Here is a 19,348-nt window from a genome sequence, read left to right on the forward strand (position 1 = left end):
AAAATAGTCTTTAGCTTTGCAGCAGAACTACACTTTGCATTATTTCCATGTGCCTTGTCATGCAGCTACTTATGTACATGCTCTGATACACTGCACTGTTATGCTACTGATGCAATAATAATATCTGACTAAATTTCAACAGGTGACTCCACACAGTTAACTGTTATTTAACTTGCTACGCTAAGCTTTAGCTGGAAAATCCCTGCTCACAATGATGGCTATTATGGAAACCGATTGTTACAAATTAGATTTATATTTTATTTTTTATTACACAGAGACAAACTTTATACATAAAAATTACAACAGTATATTTACATTCTGTATTTTTATTTCACAATTTTGGGATGTTATGACAATGTCTTGTTTTTTGTCATGTTTTTGTTTTCAGGCTAATTTAATAAACAATGTACTACAATATGTAACTAATGCAATATTTACCATTTACCATGATTTTGAATTAAAATATGCATGTATGTTTTCCCCTTTCAGATTTGGGTTTAACTGCTTTTATTTATAACTCTTATACAAAATGCAAAGTTCTATGTCAATCACAGCAGTTATAGGATTAATATACACCATCGTGGAGAAGCAACTGAAAACATACTTCACGTATTTGTTTGTTCGTGTATCTGTGCAGCTAATTACACTGTAAATTACAAAAGTTTGTATTTTTTAACTTGTTTGACAACAAACTACATCCTATTATGTATTTTTTGAATTTTGTCAATTTTAAAGCCATACTGTGTAAATTTTCATTTCAGAATACCGCACTTGCAACTTCAGACTGGCGGGCCAATCTGTTGGGACTTAGAAAAAAAATGAGCGGACATACCTGGCGCTGCAGTCTGGTTCCAACATGCATCCTGCATGTTCTAGATCATGAAAACAGATTTGTTTAATTTAGTGATAAAGCACTCTTGTAGACACTAAGGGAGGCTAGGGAGGCATTTCAGCTGTTAGATTAATGTGTTAAATAGACGAAGGCACAGCAAGGGGATAGGTTTCATTTTCATTTTAACCCTTTGATGCACAAATTATGAAATCTTCAACCATGATTTTTTTTTAGTTCTTTCATCTTTAGATGTGAATGAAACAAATATCAACAAACATTTTTTGTAACATTTAATAATTAACAAATAATTTATTACATGTCCACTTCAGTGGACAGCGTGCATTCTGAACATGAAATATGTTGGCTTGACTTACTGAAGTCCAAATGGAGGGGCTCAAATGCAATAAAGTCTTCAACGGCTGTGCTTAATGGCAAAAAAATAAAAATAAAAATTATGAGTACCTGTCCAATGTAGTGACCATTATGCATCAAAGGGTTAAACCACATATAATTAACAATGGACACTAGGGGATGCTAAAAGCAAGCTAAACTGCCAAATGTGCCTTTAATGCATTAACAGCTATAGCAAAACTTTCAGTAATAAGGATTTGGTCATCAATTTATAGGCAATGCATTTGTATCAGCAAAAATGTACAAACACATGCATTTATAATTACTTACTGATCCCAAGTATTGACATAAGTACTAATAAATGCATTTGTTATGCTGTAGAATAATGAGCTACTGTTCAGGGTGTCTAAAGCTGGGCGGACACTGTACGGCTTTTTCACTCGTAGCACTCCGCTTCAGCTCAAACTGTTCGACTTCCTTGCAGGGCAGATCTCACGAGCCATGTGCTCACACTGTACGACCCAGTTCTCGGATGCGACTGCTCACAATGTGTATCTGGTAGCAACACGTCGGTCCTAAAAATATGCTTTAAAAAGGCGGTTCGGGAGTGCTGCAGGGGGACACACAGGGATTTATGGGGGTTGGATGAGGAAAACGAAATAAAGAAAGTAAATCTGTGTTTTGTGATCAGTTTAAATTGACATGAACACGACAAACACACTTTCTTGACAATAAAAAGTGTAGAAATAAAAATAGAACAACACGTGTTATTAGGAAAATAGCGGGCGAGCGGTGTTGATGCATGATTGCGCATGCACCGTGAGCGGTTCTGATACTTTATGGGTCGCAGCTGCATGCAGCGCCGCTTCAACAGTGCGATACCCTCATGAGGGACGAGCAAAATATCAAACATGCCAGAAGTCCATGCGAGCTCACGATTGCTGATCGGTAGCTGGTCACGTGGTGTTAATTGCCTCTCGTAACCCCCTGTACCCTAGATGCTCAGCGCAAAACTCGCCCCGATCTTGTGGATTCTCGCACGAGTGGAAAATCTCCTCAAAAAGGTGAAAAAGTCGCACAGTGTACCCCTGGCTTTAGGAGATTTGGATGAGATTACAGGTGGTGTTAAATAAATCCAAATGATCATGTTGAGTAGCTCACTACAAGGTTGAACATTTAGCATTATGCTAAAAGAACATTTTGGTAAACTGACGCCCCCCCCCCCCCCCCCCCCTTCAAAATGTCATTTCCTGTGGCATTATTTTGGGTGAAGAGCATTGACTGCATTTTGGAAGGTGTGAAAATTAGCAAAACGTGTGCCCCAGCATTTAAAATACCATGCACACCTGCCAACCTGCTAATCACATGTAGTGGTAAACTTTACTTTCAGTTCATTTTTCTCTTTAAAGGCTTCCTAAAGAATTAGTTCTTGTTTGTTTAACTCAGATTCTTATTTCTTCATCCTTTTTGCATTATTATTTTTTGCTATTTTTAGAACATAAAACTTTGAAGGTTAAAAGAGTTTTTCAGACCGTTTGACACATGGTCAGTGACTATAATAACTACTTATAACCTCAATCCTGCAGTTAATATTTGAATTATTATGTTTTTAATATTTAAAATGGTTAAATCACAGGAAAAGTGAAGTTTCTCTGCACCAAGCACAAAGGAATATTTCAAGCAAACATGGTTTTATCGATTTTCTATCTAATTTTAAATTAATATTTTTATAGTGCATGTCTCACATTGCATGAATCAATATCAGTAGCTACCAATAAGCTATAATTTCACTTTTCCAGTCATGCTTCATAGACCCATTACTTTAAATTTTACAGATAACGCACGTACTTGTTGGATTTGTATTGGACAAAAATGAAGAAGAGAGAATTTAATGACTACTTAGAACTTTTGTTTAAATGTCACCTGCTTATGCAGATTGCTGTATATTTCATATTATAAAATGTTTTGGCAATTCCACGTATCAAAGAAAACAATACACTGATTTATTGAACTCATAAAATGACTCATATCTTTGTGACTTCTGTAAGATTTGGAAACTTTATCCTTTGCAAGTTAAACAGATAAACATTCAGGCTGTGCGGCACACGACATTATAGGCTTTAGGTAAAACGCGGTTAGATGATAATGCATTTTGTCAGCTGGCAGTCAAGATTACTCAGAACCCCTGTACTCTCCAGAACATAACCAATCTCACAGTCAGAGAGGTTTTCTGCAGATTTGCACTCCTTAGTTTCATATTTCTTGGTTATCCTGAACTTCTCGTATGGGGGGATGAGCACCTCTTGCTCAAATTTTCCAAGCACTGGGTATTCTTTCAGATATGCACCGTTGCAGGTATTGATTTTATAGCACATTGCATAGCCAAATTGTGACAAATTTGATAAGATTGAAGAGGAGGCAAAAATTCCAAAGCGAATCTCTTGGTTGACCATTCCAGTAAACGTCTTGGGTCTGCGGTACGTTACAGATCTGATTATTGTTGAGGACCTGGACCTGGTCAGCAGGCCCGGAGTGGCTAATCGGGAGGGTCTGGAGAATTCCCGGTGGGCCGCGCGATGTTTGGGCCGCATGGGGCCGGTGCTCTCGTTTTTGTTTTTTATCATTTTATTTTTATTTTTTGGTGCCGGTGTTCAGTCATGGCACTGAGGCCGCCGGGCTGATCACATACGCTCCTCCCGGCTGTCTCTGGCTGGCTCTACCTGCAGGCTGCAGCTCGTTATTTTCCCCCGTATGCGCCTGTGCGCACCACGTGACCACGCAGTTGACGGAAAGATGGAAAGTAGAAAGAGCAAGGGTGGCGCGGAAAAGGCAAGAATTAAAAAGAGGAAAGCGTTGGAAACAGATGCAGCCAAGGCCGGATTAACCATATGGGCAACTGGGCAATTGACCAGGGCCCACGAACTCTGGCCCAGGGGGCAGCAAGCGCACGAGCAAAATACTGTAGGCATGTCTGTAATCTCCCGCATTATATTAAACTAGGGTGACCGTATGTCCGGTTTTCCCCGGACATGTCCACTTTTCACTCTCTGTCCGGGCGTCCGGACTGGGGGTCCGCGGTCGTATTGATGAAAATGTCCGGCTTTTCATCCAGGAGCAGGGATCGAATTGTGGGGGAGCTGTATATCTTAATCAAGGGGAGCCGGAAACAAGTTTTCTACCTATATTACATCATTTATGGACTCTTCTGAGCAGAGAGCACAGAGAGCGGCACAGCGCGTTCTTGCGCAGCGCTCCAGGCAGCTGCTTCCAGCGCACGGTCCATTCTCAAAGTGGCGCAACCAAAAAACTATAATTAGCACACGATCGTTCATGTCCGCACATATTCTCTATTTTCTGTCTTATTTGTGCCTGAAGCGCTCTGCTGCTGCGCAGCTCATCGCCTGTGCTGCGGTGATTTCACCTCACTGACGCATCGAAAGGCGCACTCCGCTTTGCGGTCAGGAGATCCCTTTGATCTGCTCAGAAGTAACTGATGAGGTGAAAAAGTAAGAATCCAGGCAACAGATTTTCTGGAGAGTTTAGAGGAGATGCAGGAAGATGAGAGACAGACAGGACAGGAAAATAGTTAAATAAAAACAAGAAAACAAAACTAAGTGTGGAAAAGTAAAATGTAGGTAGATTTATCTCCACTACACGTTTTTACCTGTATAAAACAATAAGTTATACACATGTAATATTTACACATCTGATACAATTCAGATCACCTTCAAAACTCAGTCACACACCCAGGGCCGTGTCAAGACATTTTGGGGGCCAAGGCAAAATGCCCCCCCCCCCCCATAACTGGGCTCCCCAGAAGCCTCTGTGTAATTGTTACCCTCTCCAGTAGTGTTAGTTATATGGTGTTTATAAAAGCTCCTCAGACATTACTGACATGTTCTAATATTATCAGATGAAAAACTAAATTATCAGACATGCTGTCTCATCTGCTTCTTTTCTAAACTTGCAAAAAGTAACAAAACCATGTGAAAGCCACTATTTGTGGATTCTCTGAAAGTTTCCATGGAGTGTGTGACAACTTATTTTTTCATTGATCCTATCGTCTAATCTCACAGCTGAAACAAGCATCCTTAATAATCTGTGCACAGGAAGCTTACCGATGCTGTAGTAAAACAAAAGGTATAATAATTTATTATTAATAAAACCTTGTTGCAGCACTAAAGCAGAAAAATGAGATTTTGCAATACATATGCTAAATATTTACATATGAATTGTTTTAGAGCCCTTTAATTGGCAGAATCTGATATTAATTTAGTTCTTACAAAAAAATGGGTCCCAGCGTGGTTTGTGTGGCGTTGCCATAGTTTGACGACATAGGCACAGATCCCCTGTCCTCTTGTTTGGAAATGGAAATATGATCACCCTGTATTAAACAAACTGTCCACCCGGGCTTTTGCGCTGCACAGAGACGCTTCGCTGTCTATGACTGAACGTCAGTTGAGAGTCAGTCTCATGCAGACTGACCAATGAAGAGAGGGCCTCAAGTTAAGACCCTCTCCTCATTGGTCAGTCCACACAAGGTGGGTCAAAGGTTACCCTGAGCGGGTTACGTGACATCAGGCATTCAAGCATTATATTTACTGCATTTTTCAGTAAAATATTCTGTATGTGACCATATTATGGTGATCCTTGGGTCGTGATGATGGGGCCCTTGAATATTGTTGCCCAGGGTACAACGAAGTCTTAATCTGGCCCTGGATGCAGCTAAATGTGCAAAAATGAGCACCTTTTTTTCTCAAACAAGCTCGCGGTCTTTAACTTCAAATGAAGATAAAACGGGTAAGGCAAGTCAAGATGTTAAACTTTACCGGCTGCAAATCACCATTCAAGTTAATTAAGCATCAATAATGAATTATATGGCATCATGACATAACGTTATGTTATATAATTTACAGTATGATGTGACTGATGCCACCAAACTGTCTTGTCAGAGTCAAACACAAGATCCAGTAGGCCTAATAAGCACCAGGCAGAAACCCACCATTCCAGAGCGGGCATGTACAGGTAGGATTACTTATTGAGTCAGTGAACTGAATATTATTAAAATTTATATGATGAAAACTATCCTGGCTCTATAAGTGTTCTAAAATGCTGGATGATTCAGCATTGATCAGAAAGCGTGTAAAAAAGGAAAATGAATGCTGAATTGTGACCATTTTCACACAATGTAGTGTCAGAAGAAGAGCCAGGAGCCAGCAGTGAGGGTATTGCTCCTGTTGGGATAGAAAGTGAGCCAACTCATGCGCAAACAAGCAAACATCAGTTTCATTATAATAATTTTAATGTCCAAATAATAGTAGTGACCTGATGTATTTCTGTTAGTAAATGCACAAAGCCCACAACAGATCGCTATTAGAATGAAAGTAAAATTAACTAAGCCTGCATATTTTGCCATAGAAAATATTTTAATTGGTTACAAAAAATGTGTTTTCCATATCAAATGTGCTAAAGCTTTACAGATGATTATTTTAATTGTGTGCAGGCGAGTCTAGGGAAACTGGAAAAAGTGTGAAAGGGAGTGCTGAGTCATTTCATTTTAAAGGTTTGAAAATCTCAGAACAGCTGTTTGAACAGAAGGTGGATTGTTATATTGTTAGAGAATGTGTTGTAAAGAACAATGTTGGAGATGTGCACTGATGTTCAAATAAACCTACATTGTAAAGCAACTCTTTCTTGCACTGAATTACAAGGCTTTACCGAGTAGTGTGCTTTTGTAGACTATACATATAAAGTTCTAACATGATTTTAATAATAATTCGTTAAGTGGGCCGGTCTGGGGTCTGAAACTCCAGGGCTGAAAATGTGTCCCACTCCGGCCCTGCTGGTCAGCCAGAAATGTAGGGAGTGGAATGGAAAAGTGGAGCCGTAGCCCTTTCTTCTGGTTCTTATGACTTAATTGAATTTCTTATAAAAGGTTTCATAGTCAGATGAAGTTCTGAAGCAAAGGGCCGAATATAAAGATGTAATGGCTGTGCTCTACAAAAAAGGACTTGGGCTATCTCTCATCTTCCCCGCGAAGCTGCGCATTACTCTCCAGAATGGTGAAAAGAAGTGGCTGCCCTCTGTCTCTCAGGCGGCCGGCTTTGTTGACAGCCTGGGGAACGCATCCGATGCAAGCCCCCACAATGCGGGTCAAAAATTGAAGCCAACGTGGAAGTGAAATAAATTGCAGTTCCACCCTCATCCACTAGGGGCTGGTGTCAGAAACGAGCAAATCCTCATTGACTCAAATGTTAAAAATTTCACAGCAGAAATAAACATGTTTACAGCTTGGTACCAAAACATGTTTTTGTTTAAATGATCTAGTTTACACTCATGACAACTCTGAGGGGGGTGAATTTTTTCTCACTCTTCTGTTTAAGTGTATTAAAAGCCTAAAATTCTGTATAATTAATGAGCATCAGACCCACGTGACCACAAAGCTAGCTCCGTGGAAAGGCCTCAGTAGAGCCTCGGTCTCGCCTGAAAACTGTTACGCGATTTTTTTGTCTCTGAAATTAGACCAGTAGTTGTAGCGTTTGTGTATTCTTTTTTGGATATTATTTGTGCAATTGTAGGACAAAATGACTTGCTGTGGTATTAATTGCACTAATAGAGCATCCAAGGAGTCTCCACTTAATTTTTTCCGGTAAGTAAAATTATATTTATGTATTTTAGGTCACTGTCGCTTTTGCACTAGCTGAGCTTATCAAAGTAGCTAGCTAACTACCATTTTAACATGTACTGTTTAACCATGAAATTTAGATGTAATATACGGTAAAATAATTAATAGGGTATATGTCGATGGGTAAAACCATGGTAAAACCTAAAACCCAGTGCATTTAACATAAAAATGGGTTGAAATATGTCGGAGCTCTCGGAGGGACACTTCTGTGTTCCCTTCTTCCACCCCGTTCTCCCCAGTGGTCAGCCCGGCGCATCTCTGACCGCTTCGGCACCTGGCTGCTGTGTGGGCTGACCGCTTGTGGAGCGGACCCGGAGAGAGACCTGACCACAGAAATCCTGCAGCTCGGTGAGGTGGTTGATAGTGCTTAATGTTAGTCTCCAGAAGTCTGTATGCCATCAGATAAACTCGCTCGTTTTTTTATTTTTTGCATATTTGTAAAATAGTGGTGGTGGGGAGCGACTAAATAACTAATTTGTCCACAAAGAGCCACGACCAGGTGCCCTGTTCTCATGGGAACTAGTGCAGTTTAATAAAATGAAAATTAGTTAATAAAATTGATTATTAAAAGGTTCATTTCCTATCCAATAAGGCGGTAGACTCAAGTGGTTCGTTTTATCTTGTTTTTTTTATAAAGTATGCATTTTGTATTACTCTTTTTCCTAATTTTAGACTTTTTATTACAGACCATGATAAGCTATTAAGTATTTTAAACCCATATGCTTAAGTAGTTCTTTGTATTAAGTTTGTCTCTATGTGATCCAGAGAGGCTTGACCTTTGGGTAAGAAACCAAAGAAGAGAGTGCTGGACTCCCAATTCACACTCCCGCTTGTGCAGTGAACACTTTGAGAGTCATCACTTCACCACAGACTCCAGGGTACAAACACATTACTTCATATTTTGGTTAAGATTGAAAAAATTGAAGCATTTGCTGTATAATATACAGATGTTACATTGCTGTGTAACTAGAAGAAAACTTGTGAATATGTATATAGTTCTTCTTTGTTCCAGTGTCACAGTTATAGTTATTACTTTTTTTCATATTATTGATATATTATTATTATTATTATTATTATTATTATTATTATTATTATTATTATATTGCAGCACAAACCAGCTCAAATGTTAGACACCAATTTAGTTAGATTTGAATGGGGGGGGCACAACTTCACTTAGGTACCTACTGCAATATAATAATAATATAGCAATAATATGAAGAACAATGTAATGAAGAAGAAATACTATATACATATTTACAAGAAAGTAACATAACATCACACCTTTCTGCATCTAATCAACACAACGACTCCCACACAAAAGAGGATAACGATGCAAACGAACCATGAGGAGGTGGGGAGGAGGTGTTTTGCAGGTGACAGTTTCTGCTTGTCAAACAACAATAGACAACTACAATAAGATCGACCCTCCTATATTCATGAAACCAAAGAAGTCCAGTTGCTTTCATTCAAATTCAATTTGAATTACCATGCAGATGCCTCACTCATTCATGCCAGGTGTGTGACTGCAGGCAAACACTGGTGTTTGAAAGGGGGTTTGACCTAGCTCGGGGGTCGGCAACACGCGGCTCTTCCATCCATCTGATGCGGCTCGCTTGTAAAATAAGGAATTGATATTTAAATAAAATGCTTTATATTTTACTGAATTAATTTTATATCTGAAAGTCAATTCTATGTAAAGATTGTCTGCGTAAACCTGAACAGACCCAACCCAGTCTGTCTGTGAGACCGGGTTGACGGGTCACACTTGTGCGTAATCATATCGGCGCATTCTGAGCTGAAGAGGATGTGAGATTCTGGGATTCTCCTCAGACGGCTCCTGGATGTGTCGCCACATTGGAGACAGGAACAAGCACTATTCATCCAAAGTTTCATAATCAGGGAACATTTTCTAAGTGACAAGTCTCTCTGAGAGACAGGGTTTGGAAAACGCTCGCTTCAGTCGGAGGAATCTTCCCGCATGCGCTCTGGTTCTGCGACGCGCTCCAAGCCCCTCTCCACATCTTCAGCTCGCTGTGCACCTTACGTACACGCTGACAGTGAGCTGCGCTGAGCAGTGTCCAGCTCAGATGTTCAGATGGGAATCATTTCTTGAGTGATTTAGCTACATCTGCGATGTGCATAACGAATAAAATGTCAGTTCGTCTGCATGCGTCGGGGTAATTCTTTCTATTCTTTCTCCTTCAAAATAAACGGTCAAATACGGGAACTGTCCGGTCAACACAACACAAGCCCTGCTTTTAACTGTTCTGTTTGCTTGTGAAAATTTTTACAAAGAGATATAATTTAACTTGATTAACACCAGAGCCAGGAGCACTGCGCCATTGTCTCCGTCACTGAAAATGAGGGAAAACAAAATGAACGGATCCTTTTCTGACCTTCCCCACCTACAGAGTTTAATTACAACAATCAAACGTGACAGAGCCTGGATTTGTATTCTGAACAGTCTAAACATGTTTTAAAAAGAAATGTACGACAAAAGGGGCACCTGCTCAGTAAAACCACCAACAGGGTGAAAAATATCAAAATATTGTAGGCAGAGACGGGCTACAACTTCTGGATCCATTTTATATAAATCGTTTTATTGATTATCATCTTATGAAAGATAACTGACGTACACGAGCGACCGGTACTGGCTGCTGTCACCTGTTGTGATTGGTTAAAGCAGCTCTCAGATGTCTGAGGGTAGGCCCCGCCCACAACGCCGCAGTTGCTGTGGCTCCCAGTGTTTTCTTTACTGTGGGAAACGGGTAATAATGGCTCTTTGATGGGAACAGGTTGCCGACCCCTGACCTAGGATAACCTTTGGAAACTTTTATTTATATCTTTTCAATGACAGCAGCACAAATATTTTTTCTGGCAACACTTTTTCAGTCTGGCTAAAAGTCTGTTTAGTCTGTCTCATAATCATGACAGTTATGTCATATTGAACAACAATTGTATTTGATTCTAATTTTAATGATTCTGTTTCAGGTGGAATTGCTGTGTGATTCCTGTGGCCCATGACCTGTGTCAGCCCGGTTCTGGATGTGGCCTTGCTGAGTTATCTGTAGGAAGGAGCTCGGCTGTCTGGGAGGTGGTCTGAGTTGGTTCTGTGCTCTGTGGTGGCTGGCTGCTGGTTTCCTGGTGCTTGGGTCGGTTCCAGAGTGCACCTGATCCTTGGAGGTCTCACACTTCACATCCCAGCACACGCACGAACACATGCTTGTTGATGTTTTTTGTTCATGGTTTACATGTTTATAGTTGTTCATCCCACGTTTTCTTGATGATTCTTAGAAATGTTTCTTTCCAGGTGCAGCAGCTGGTTGCTGTTTTTTATGTTGGTTTCCTAGTTGTTTTTATTTTTATCTCATTTACTTGTTTGTCCTCTATCAACCCTCTATTCCAGATTGGTTCAGCATTTACATGCTAATGTGGCGATACATAACCCAAACCATTATTACAATAACATAAACTCATACACAAAAGGCTTCGTGATAGAGCAAATCTGTTCAGCACATCCTGACAGACAGACCACCATTCTTCTGTCATGTTGCTGTACAGGACATTTTTAGAGTTTTCCTTTTTAAAGATAAATAATATTACAGTTAAAGAGCAATACTTTCACATTATCATTTTCCCACACTTTCTGTATACCTATATTTTGTTGTTTTTCAATAAAGAATGACAAATGATTTAAATTTATGGTTTTTTTTAGCACACAAATGTCTCCAAACTTGTTTATGAAAACAGAGAGAATCATGAAGGTGGTTCCTTCTGTTCTTCAACTCGAGTTCAATCAGTTCCAAATTTGATTTATAACACTTCTTGTCAGATAAAGTCTTGTAACAGTTTTACTTTGCCAGATTGGAAAAAGTTAATTAAAGATGTGAGACACCTGTTTAATATACACATTTGCAGTGGTCTCTAGTGAATGCCTTGCAAGTCGTAATCTGGTGGGGAAAAGCTTAGATGCCCTTGTTTCAGGAACTAGCAGAAAGCCACACCAGAGGAGAGCTAAGGCCCTATCCCAATATTTGCAATGCGCCCGATGGTCTTCTGTGAAGTGCACTTGGAGGAAGTGCACAGTAAGGCTTTGAATGCAAGGTTTAAGTGTCCAAATAATTGCTTAAATTGAGACAAGGAGCATTGCGTCACCGACCGCAACGCATGCCGGTGTCGGTACAGGGTATGCTCGGGTGCAGGATCGGCTCGGGGTCCTTCGACTGCCGATGACGTCACAGTACTGCAAATCTACTCGGCTTTCACACATACGTTTTGGAAGGATATCAGCAGTTTTGTTAATAAAATCTTGTTTGTTAGCACCTAAATGTTTTCTTTATAATTGTAATTTGTTAATGAAACACCATATTAAGAATGTGAAACTGCATAAAACCAACATCGGACTGACAAAAAAGACAACAGTTCTTATATGTGAAGCCATATATGTTTGTATTAATGTGGTGTTTGTCTGTATATTTCCTTAGTTGTTATCTAAATACATTCTTTGACTCAAAATATTGCTTGGTGTCTTTCAATTCAATAAAGTTCTTATATTTTATTTTGCCCCATTTCATCAACATCAAGAGCTTTTGAGGGTCACATTTATCATTTGCTTATATTTTACATTTCCTTTAGAAATTCAAACATATTTTCTCCAAAAAGTGTTGATTTTTGGACTACAGAACTACAACCGCTAAGACTACGACCACAAATTTGTTCTGACCAATCAAAATCATAACGTGATAACGTAACTTCCGTAAGCCTCATGTTCAGCCAATCAACAACTTTGACGTCATCGGCAGTCGAAGGACCCGAGCCGATCCTGCACCTGTGCAGATCTTGTACTGACACCGGCATGCTGGTCGCTGTGCTACTTAAAAAAAATCTTTATTAACAATTTTCAAACAAGCAATTGTTTGAAGTAAATTTACATTCATTGCTGCTTTGTTTAAATCAGGGGTGTCAAACTCAAACTCACAAGGGGCCGAAATGAAACTCTGGGACGGAGTCGAGGGCCAAACTTAATATTTTTGAAAAAGTGACGGCAAATTTGCACATTTTCTTTATCAACATATATGCAGTTTTGAACCTTTAAATTTGGAAACAAACATATTTCTGCATTAACACTGAATGTGGAATAACCAAATGACACACGAGCAAGTCAGTTTTAAATAAAAGGCATCAGTGGTATTCATTACTTGTGGTATAATCAGCATTTTTAAAATCTATTCAGGATTTATGTTTTCTTGTTTATTCATATTTCTTATTTTTTATTCTCCTTTTTTCCCCTGTAATACGTGTCATCGCTGCTGTGACGTTTAGCTTTCCCCACTGAGGTACAATAAAGGGATTTTCTATTCTATTCATCTATCTGCAGCCTTTCCACTTCCTGTTTACTGTAGGTTAAATCTTTTCTCACGGGCCAACAACAAAATACAAATATCATTTTATCTTGAATGAAAATGCAACATCTCACCTGTTAACTTTCATGTTTTGGAGCAGAAAAAGAGCATAAAACCAACATATTTAAAGCTCAGTTTGCTCCACTGGTTTACTGTGATGCTCACCTGTTCCAGCCAGATACCTGCATCATGGGGTTAACCTAAGCTGAGGAGGAGACTCCTGTTGTTTTGTTCATCTTCATCATAATAATGACAACATTAGATGACAACAGGTGCTCACATAGGTTTGTGCTGATGAACATGTCTGAGCAGCTTGACCACGTTGTTGTGTGTCGGGGAGGAAACACAACCACAGAGCCGTGCTGGTTTGAGCGTGTCGCTGCTCGCTGGAGTTATATCAGCTCTGTCTGGAAGTTAGTAGGAAAACTTTCTCTTTCAGTCGTGAACACATTACTGAGCGGCTAGAATCTCAGTTTCTGGGCTTCAACGTCAGAAAACAGCTGAGTGAACTCGGCGCTGAGTGAGAGGAGTGTTGAGTTTGTCCGAGACAGCGGAGCTGCAGAAACCGGCAGCAGACGCTGGAAAAAACACAAAGGAGGGGGCTTCATCAGCTCCGCGCTGACGCCGCAAAGCATTACGGGAGTTGAAGTCTTTGCGGTAAAATCGGCCAGCGGGCCAGTTTTAATATATTTTTGATATTTATCTCACGGGCCACATAAAAATGCTCCGCGGGCCAAATGCGGCCCGCGGGCCTTGACTCTGACATATGTGGTTTAAAACATCCAGAGCCTCAATTAATCATCCTAAAAGGAAGTGTTTTGTTTTGAAGATACATATTTTCAGAAAAGGCACTTGAGCCTTTTCTCCCGCAGCAATGGATTGTGGGTAATACCCTTCACCCAAGTTTGCATTGATGTGGACTCGTGCAATTGAAGGGCACAAGTGTGGAAGTGCGAGGATTGGGATTTGGTTTAACTCAGCAGGATTTGGAGTCTTATTTCCTGATAATTGGACATCTCGCTTCTAATTGGCTAACAGCAATGCGACTCTACCACTGAATCCCTTTGTTCTGCAACGTTGATGTTCAATCTCCAGAAATAACACAAGACTGAAGGCATTCTGCCGTGTGGTGGAGATGTTAATGCTAATGGTTCACTTTTATCAGCTGAGACCTTCTCTGCGTATTCCTGGACGCTAAACCAACAAAAGCCTTCCCTGTTGTGAGTCAAGATGTGTGAGTCCATGAATGTTAGCTCATTCACTGCCAGCTGTTTCCTGATCAGAAAGCCCTTGACTACCAGTGTTTTTGAGCATTTTTACAGTTTTTTTGATGAGTCACAGAACATTGTGCTCTATGGTCATGTAAACGCCAAAACAACCCAAAAAAAAGGAGTAGTCACTTCTTACATCAGGAAGAATCAGCGTGTTTGTAGCATTATCCGTTCTTTCACAATCCGTTGTCGAAGTGTGAGCAGCAGAAGCTTTTCCAGTGTGCACCTCACTTTTTTCACAGCAGCATCCTAAAACAATCTCCTAATAAATGCCGATTGGATTTAAAATGACTAGGCTACTTTAGTACTTTAGTCGTCAATGGCAGTAAATGAGTGAAGTGACAGTGCAACGTAGATCTGTCAGGCTTTTCAAGTCGTAGACTTTCGTTGTCTATTTTTTATCAGAATCTAATACAGGAGATATGTGTTGGAGACTATTTTCATGTTCAGCCTGCATGAAAAACTCAGAATAATTATAATCAGAAATAATAATAAAAATTGGCTTTCAATGTTCCACACCTTGAACCCTCCCACTGTCTTTATGTGTGACCTCGTGATGAAAGTTGACCATTGAGCAGGACTGATGGTTTACCCCTTGAGGTACACGTGGCAGGGGTGAGGTGGTGCTCACTCCTTACTCCTGCCACGTGGACCCAAGGGATAAACCATCAACCCTGCTCAATGGTTAACTTTCCTCGTGGGGGGACACTCATTAGGACAGTGGGAGGGTTAAAGTTTATTGCTTGAAAACAAAATTTTAGTTACAGTTTAAAGCAGAGATTACAACTCAATTATAGTTGACTTTCAGTAGTTCTATTAGTATAATTTCAATAATGTAGGGTGGAGTGGTGGTGGTGCCCATCGCTAGTGGTTGTTGGGCAAGAAGCGGGGGACACCTTGGACAGTTTTTGAGTCTCACATCAACCTAACATGCATCTTTTTGGTCTGCGGGAGGATCCACACATAGAGGCTGAAGCCTGGATTTGAACCTGCAACCATCTTGCTGTGAGGCAATATCGCAACCAACTGCATCTCGATGCATCTATCTCCGTGAATCATAACAATAATCCTCTCTGAAAGCTCTTCAACTAAACTCCAGTTAAAGATCTTCTTTATTTGATGAATTCCACAGGAAATGTGAGATTAAAATTCAGCCTGACTGAAACATCAGAGATCAGAAAAGCGGCTCTGATGGGAGAAGCAACTTATGTAGAGCACTCATTTATTTGATTGTTTAGCAGTGAAGAAGAAAAAGAAGAAACAATTTGTCATACAGCATCTCTTAGGATTAAAATCACGAGTGCTCTTCAGTATCATCAAATCACTTGTGAAAAAAACAACTAACAAATTGTGTTTATTTACAATTCCAGCAGATGGCAGCATTGGACAGTGATTAAGCTTTTTGAAATTTGATGTTTTATTCTGTTTTCTCTCTTGGAATGGTGGGTTTGTGTTCATGTGGGTACACAGGAAATCTAGTGATATTTTCATGATAAACAAAAATGTTAAATGTTCTAAAACTATTATGAAGGTCCATCTGTAAGGTGCATCGGTAGACAAACCGTTAACTGCACTTTTAAATAACAGTAGAAAGAATAAGAAGGAAGTTTTCTTTTCAGAAAGCAGCAGAAATGACATAAAGTAGATTCACTACAATCTCTTAAGAGTGAAAGTTTGCTGCAAAGACCAGAAAACAGCTTTGATAAGAGAAAACAAGTCAGTTGGGGAGTGTCGGTCCAGACTGCAGGACAACAAGCAGGGAATGTAAAGCTTCTGGGAAACCAGCAGGGACTGGAGGAGATATCTGGTTTAGCTGGCACATACCCAGAAGAACAGGAGGGGAAGTACATAATACAGCAAACAGTGGAGAGGGATAGACTAGGGAGTAGACCCGTGGAGGCTGAGCATACAAATCAAGACAGGAATGTGTGTGTGTGTGTGTGTGTGTGTGTGTGTGTGTGTGTGTGTGTGTGTGTGTGTGTGTGTGTGTGTGTGTGTGTGTGTGTGTGTGTGTGTGTGTGTGTGTGTGTGTGTGTGTGTGTGTGTGTGCAAGAGTGGAGTTTTACGTGAATTTTTCCCGCATTCCAGGCTGAAAAAGGAAACTAATTACAAAAATGATTAATTACAAAAAAGGCAGGGAGAAAATGAAAAGCACAGATGAGGAAGCTCTTGCAAAAAGTGGTCATAAAGAGAGAAAAAGAGATTACAGTTAAAGATGGAATGAAATAATTAGAAACCAGATTAAAGACTAGAAAAGATATTATTATAAAAATAATATAAAAATTGGTAAGAGGTGAAAATATACAAAGAAAGGAGATGGAGCCTTACTAAGAGAAAAAAAAGCACAATGTGCAAATACAAATAAAGGAAGCGTCGGAAGATCTGCCATGAGAGAAGATTGTCGTGCGCTACGACATCGACAGAAGGAAAATCTAAAAGAGGGAACACCCAAAAAGAGACAATAGCAACAATGGGAACGGGTTGGATGCTTCAAATCAGAAAGGATGCAGGAATCAAAACAAGAGGGAAAAATACAGCAACAGGATTAAATGCCTACTCTACCTCTGACTCAGGCGGAGGAGTCGAAATAACAACCAACCCATACCTTAAACATTTAAGGGCAGGTAGCACTGTTTAAAAATATATTCACTGCATTTGCCTCAGTGCATTTTTATAACTGTGATGCCAAACTGGTTTTATGTTGAGTCATTGAGCTGATTTAAGGTTTTGTTAGATCTTTGAGAAGAAGTTGAGTTTTAATTATGTGACTGTTGTAGGGTTTGGGAAATTGAGTGCTTTAAGAGCTCAATATATATATATTACCTCTACTTATGACCAATAAGCTGTGATACTCTATCTAAATATAGAATATCAACCTGCTTGGTCTTTGTGTGCTTATCAGAAGATTCTAGGATTCTTTGTTAAGTAAGAATTTATTTTACCAACAATTAAAACATGACAAGTTAACTAACATTACTGTGAGTGGATGGCATCGCATTCACACATGGGTTTCATACATCACATCTAGCTATCAGAACTTCCGTATCTAGGAGAGCTGAGTTCTGAATGTAAAAGAATTTGGTTTGCATTAAGCTATGAAGTTGATTATTATCAAAAGCACATCAGACCCTATCTGTCGTGTCTACATACCCACTGGAAGACCCTCGTGATGGATCCGGAATGTCAAAGTCCTCGGACTTCCAGGCACTGAGGTCCGTAGAAGAAACTGCGGCACTACTAGACCAGTCCTAGAGTTGTCTCCAGGTCACAACAGATGGATGGAATTGCGCGTCTGGGAGACTAAACAATATCGGCTTGTTCTGCAGGAACTGTTTGCGGTATCAGTTTTGCAGGTGTAAAAAGATTTTGACGTGTCAAAAGCTTAGATTGGTTAAAGAGGCTTTTGCTTCAGATGGCCGGTCTGAAGCTTTCTTTTCTTTCTTTCTTTTTTTTTGTATGACCTTCTTCACCACTCTCTCGTTATTCTGCTCTCCCCACCTATTCCACCTCCCTCAGGATCCACTGATTTCCCTCTTTCCTGCTCCCCCTCTCTCTCTTTCTTAACATTTTTTAATCACAATTGCCTATTTGTGCTCATTTAAAATATTTTTAAACATTTTCTAAATGCTTTTTTATATTTTTACATTTTTTGTTTTTGTGAAGCGCCTCGTGATTTTTATCTTGAGAGGCGCTATCAGGGACGAAATTTTGATTTCAGAAGTGGGGGGGACACAGCAGGCTTGTGCGGATTTGGGGTGGGGGGTGTTATGTAAAGACCCCTTGACACGTCACGTGCCCATCTCAATAATTTTTCCATCCTCAAAAAATGTACAACTCTATTATTATTTTTATTTATTATCATTATTGAAGTGCAGTTTTGGCTGTTGACAATGGATAGGCCATTATAGTTATTGTTTTGGGTCTTTTTTATTGTTTTTGGTGCAACATTTTCTAACGGAGTGAGATTCCTTTTTTATTTAATTTTTGTTTATTTTTATTCATTTAGAAGTTCTGGTTCTGGACATTTCAATGTTAAATTAAGTTTTATTTGTTGCATTTTAAAGGGTGTACTTGCATTATTATGATATATTAACATTATATTAGTGGTTATTTTGGTCTAGATAATGTTGACAATGATATCGTTTATCATCAACAATTTGTTGGACAAAATATCGTCCAGCAAAATGTGTTACTTTCCCAGGCCTAGTCAAAAGTATAAAAATTATTTATACATAAACGGTCCCTCCTGAGATCTGACCGTTTGTTCATTTGCTGTGTTAGAGGACATGCTGAACTAATGTTTTACACATGATCATCACCCTAACATTTGAGTGTATAAAAACATATTAAATATGTTTTTCCCCTTAAAAGTGTTTAAACAGTTGTTGCATTTCAACACACACACAAAAAATAAATGGAAAAAATAAGATAAATCTAATGAAAAGTGTACATCTTTGACATTAAGCTTAAAAAAATCTGTTGACGATGATGATACTGATCATTTTTCAGAGCTTTTTAATGTGAACATATGCATTGCAATAGATAAGTTTACAATAAAGTTAAATGATAAAAGTTTTGACGTTACACTTCTACTACTACTAGTAATAATAATTATGATGATAATAGTAATAATAATAAAATAATTATTATAATAATACGAATAAATTGTGTCTGAGGAGTCAGTTATGTGGAGGAGATGAGTTTGTAAAAGTTAGTTTTGAGTATGTTTGTGAAGGAGGAGGTGAGTCTGAGCTTAATGCAGGGGTGTCACATGTCCAACTTACGTTTTGACTTTGAAAGAAGTCTC

The 19,348-nt window shown here is 39.3% G+C and overlaps 1 pseudogene; it reads right to left on the reverse strand.

Moving 5' to 3' along the window:
• Positions 1-3,318: 3,318 nt before the first annotated feature.
• Positions 3,319-7,311, reverse strand: LOC129164218 (ecto-ADP-ribosyltransferase 5-like; annotated as a pseudogene).
• Positions 7,312-19,348: the final 12,037 nt, after the last annotated feature.

This window comes from Nothobranchius furzeri, chromosome 4 (genome assembly GCF_043380555.1).
Source record: "Nothobranchius furzeri strain GRZ-AD chromosome 4, NfurGRZ-RIMD1, whole genome shotgun sequence".
In the NCBI taxonomy this organism is placed as follows: Eukaryota; Metazoa; Chordata; class Actinopteri; order Cyprinodontiformes; family Nothobranchiidae; genus Nothobranchius; species Nothobranchius furzeri.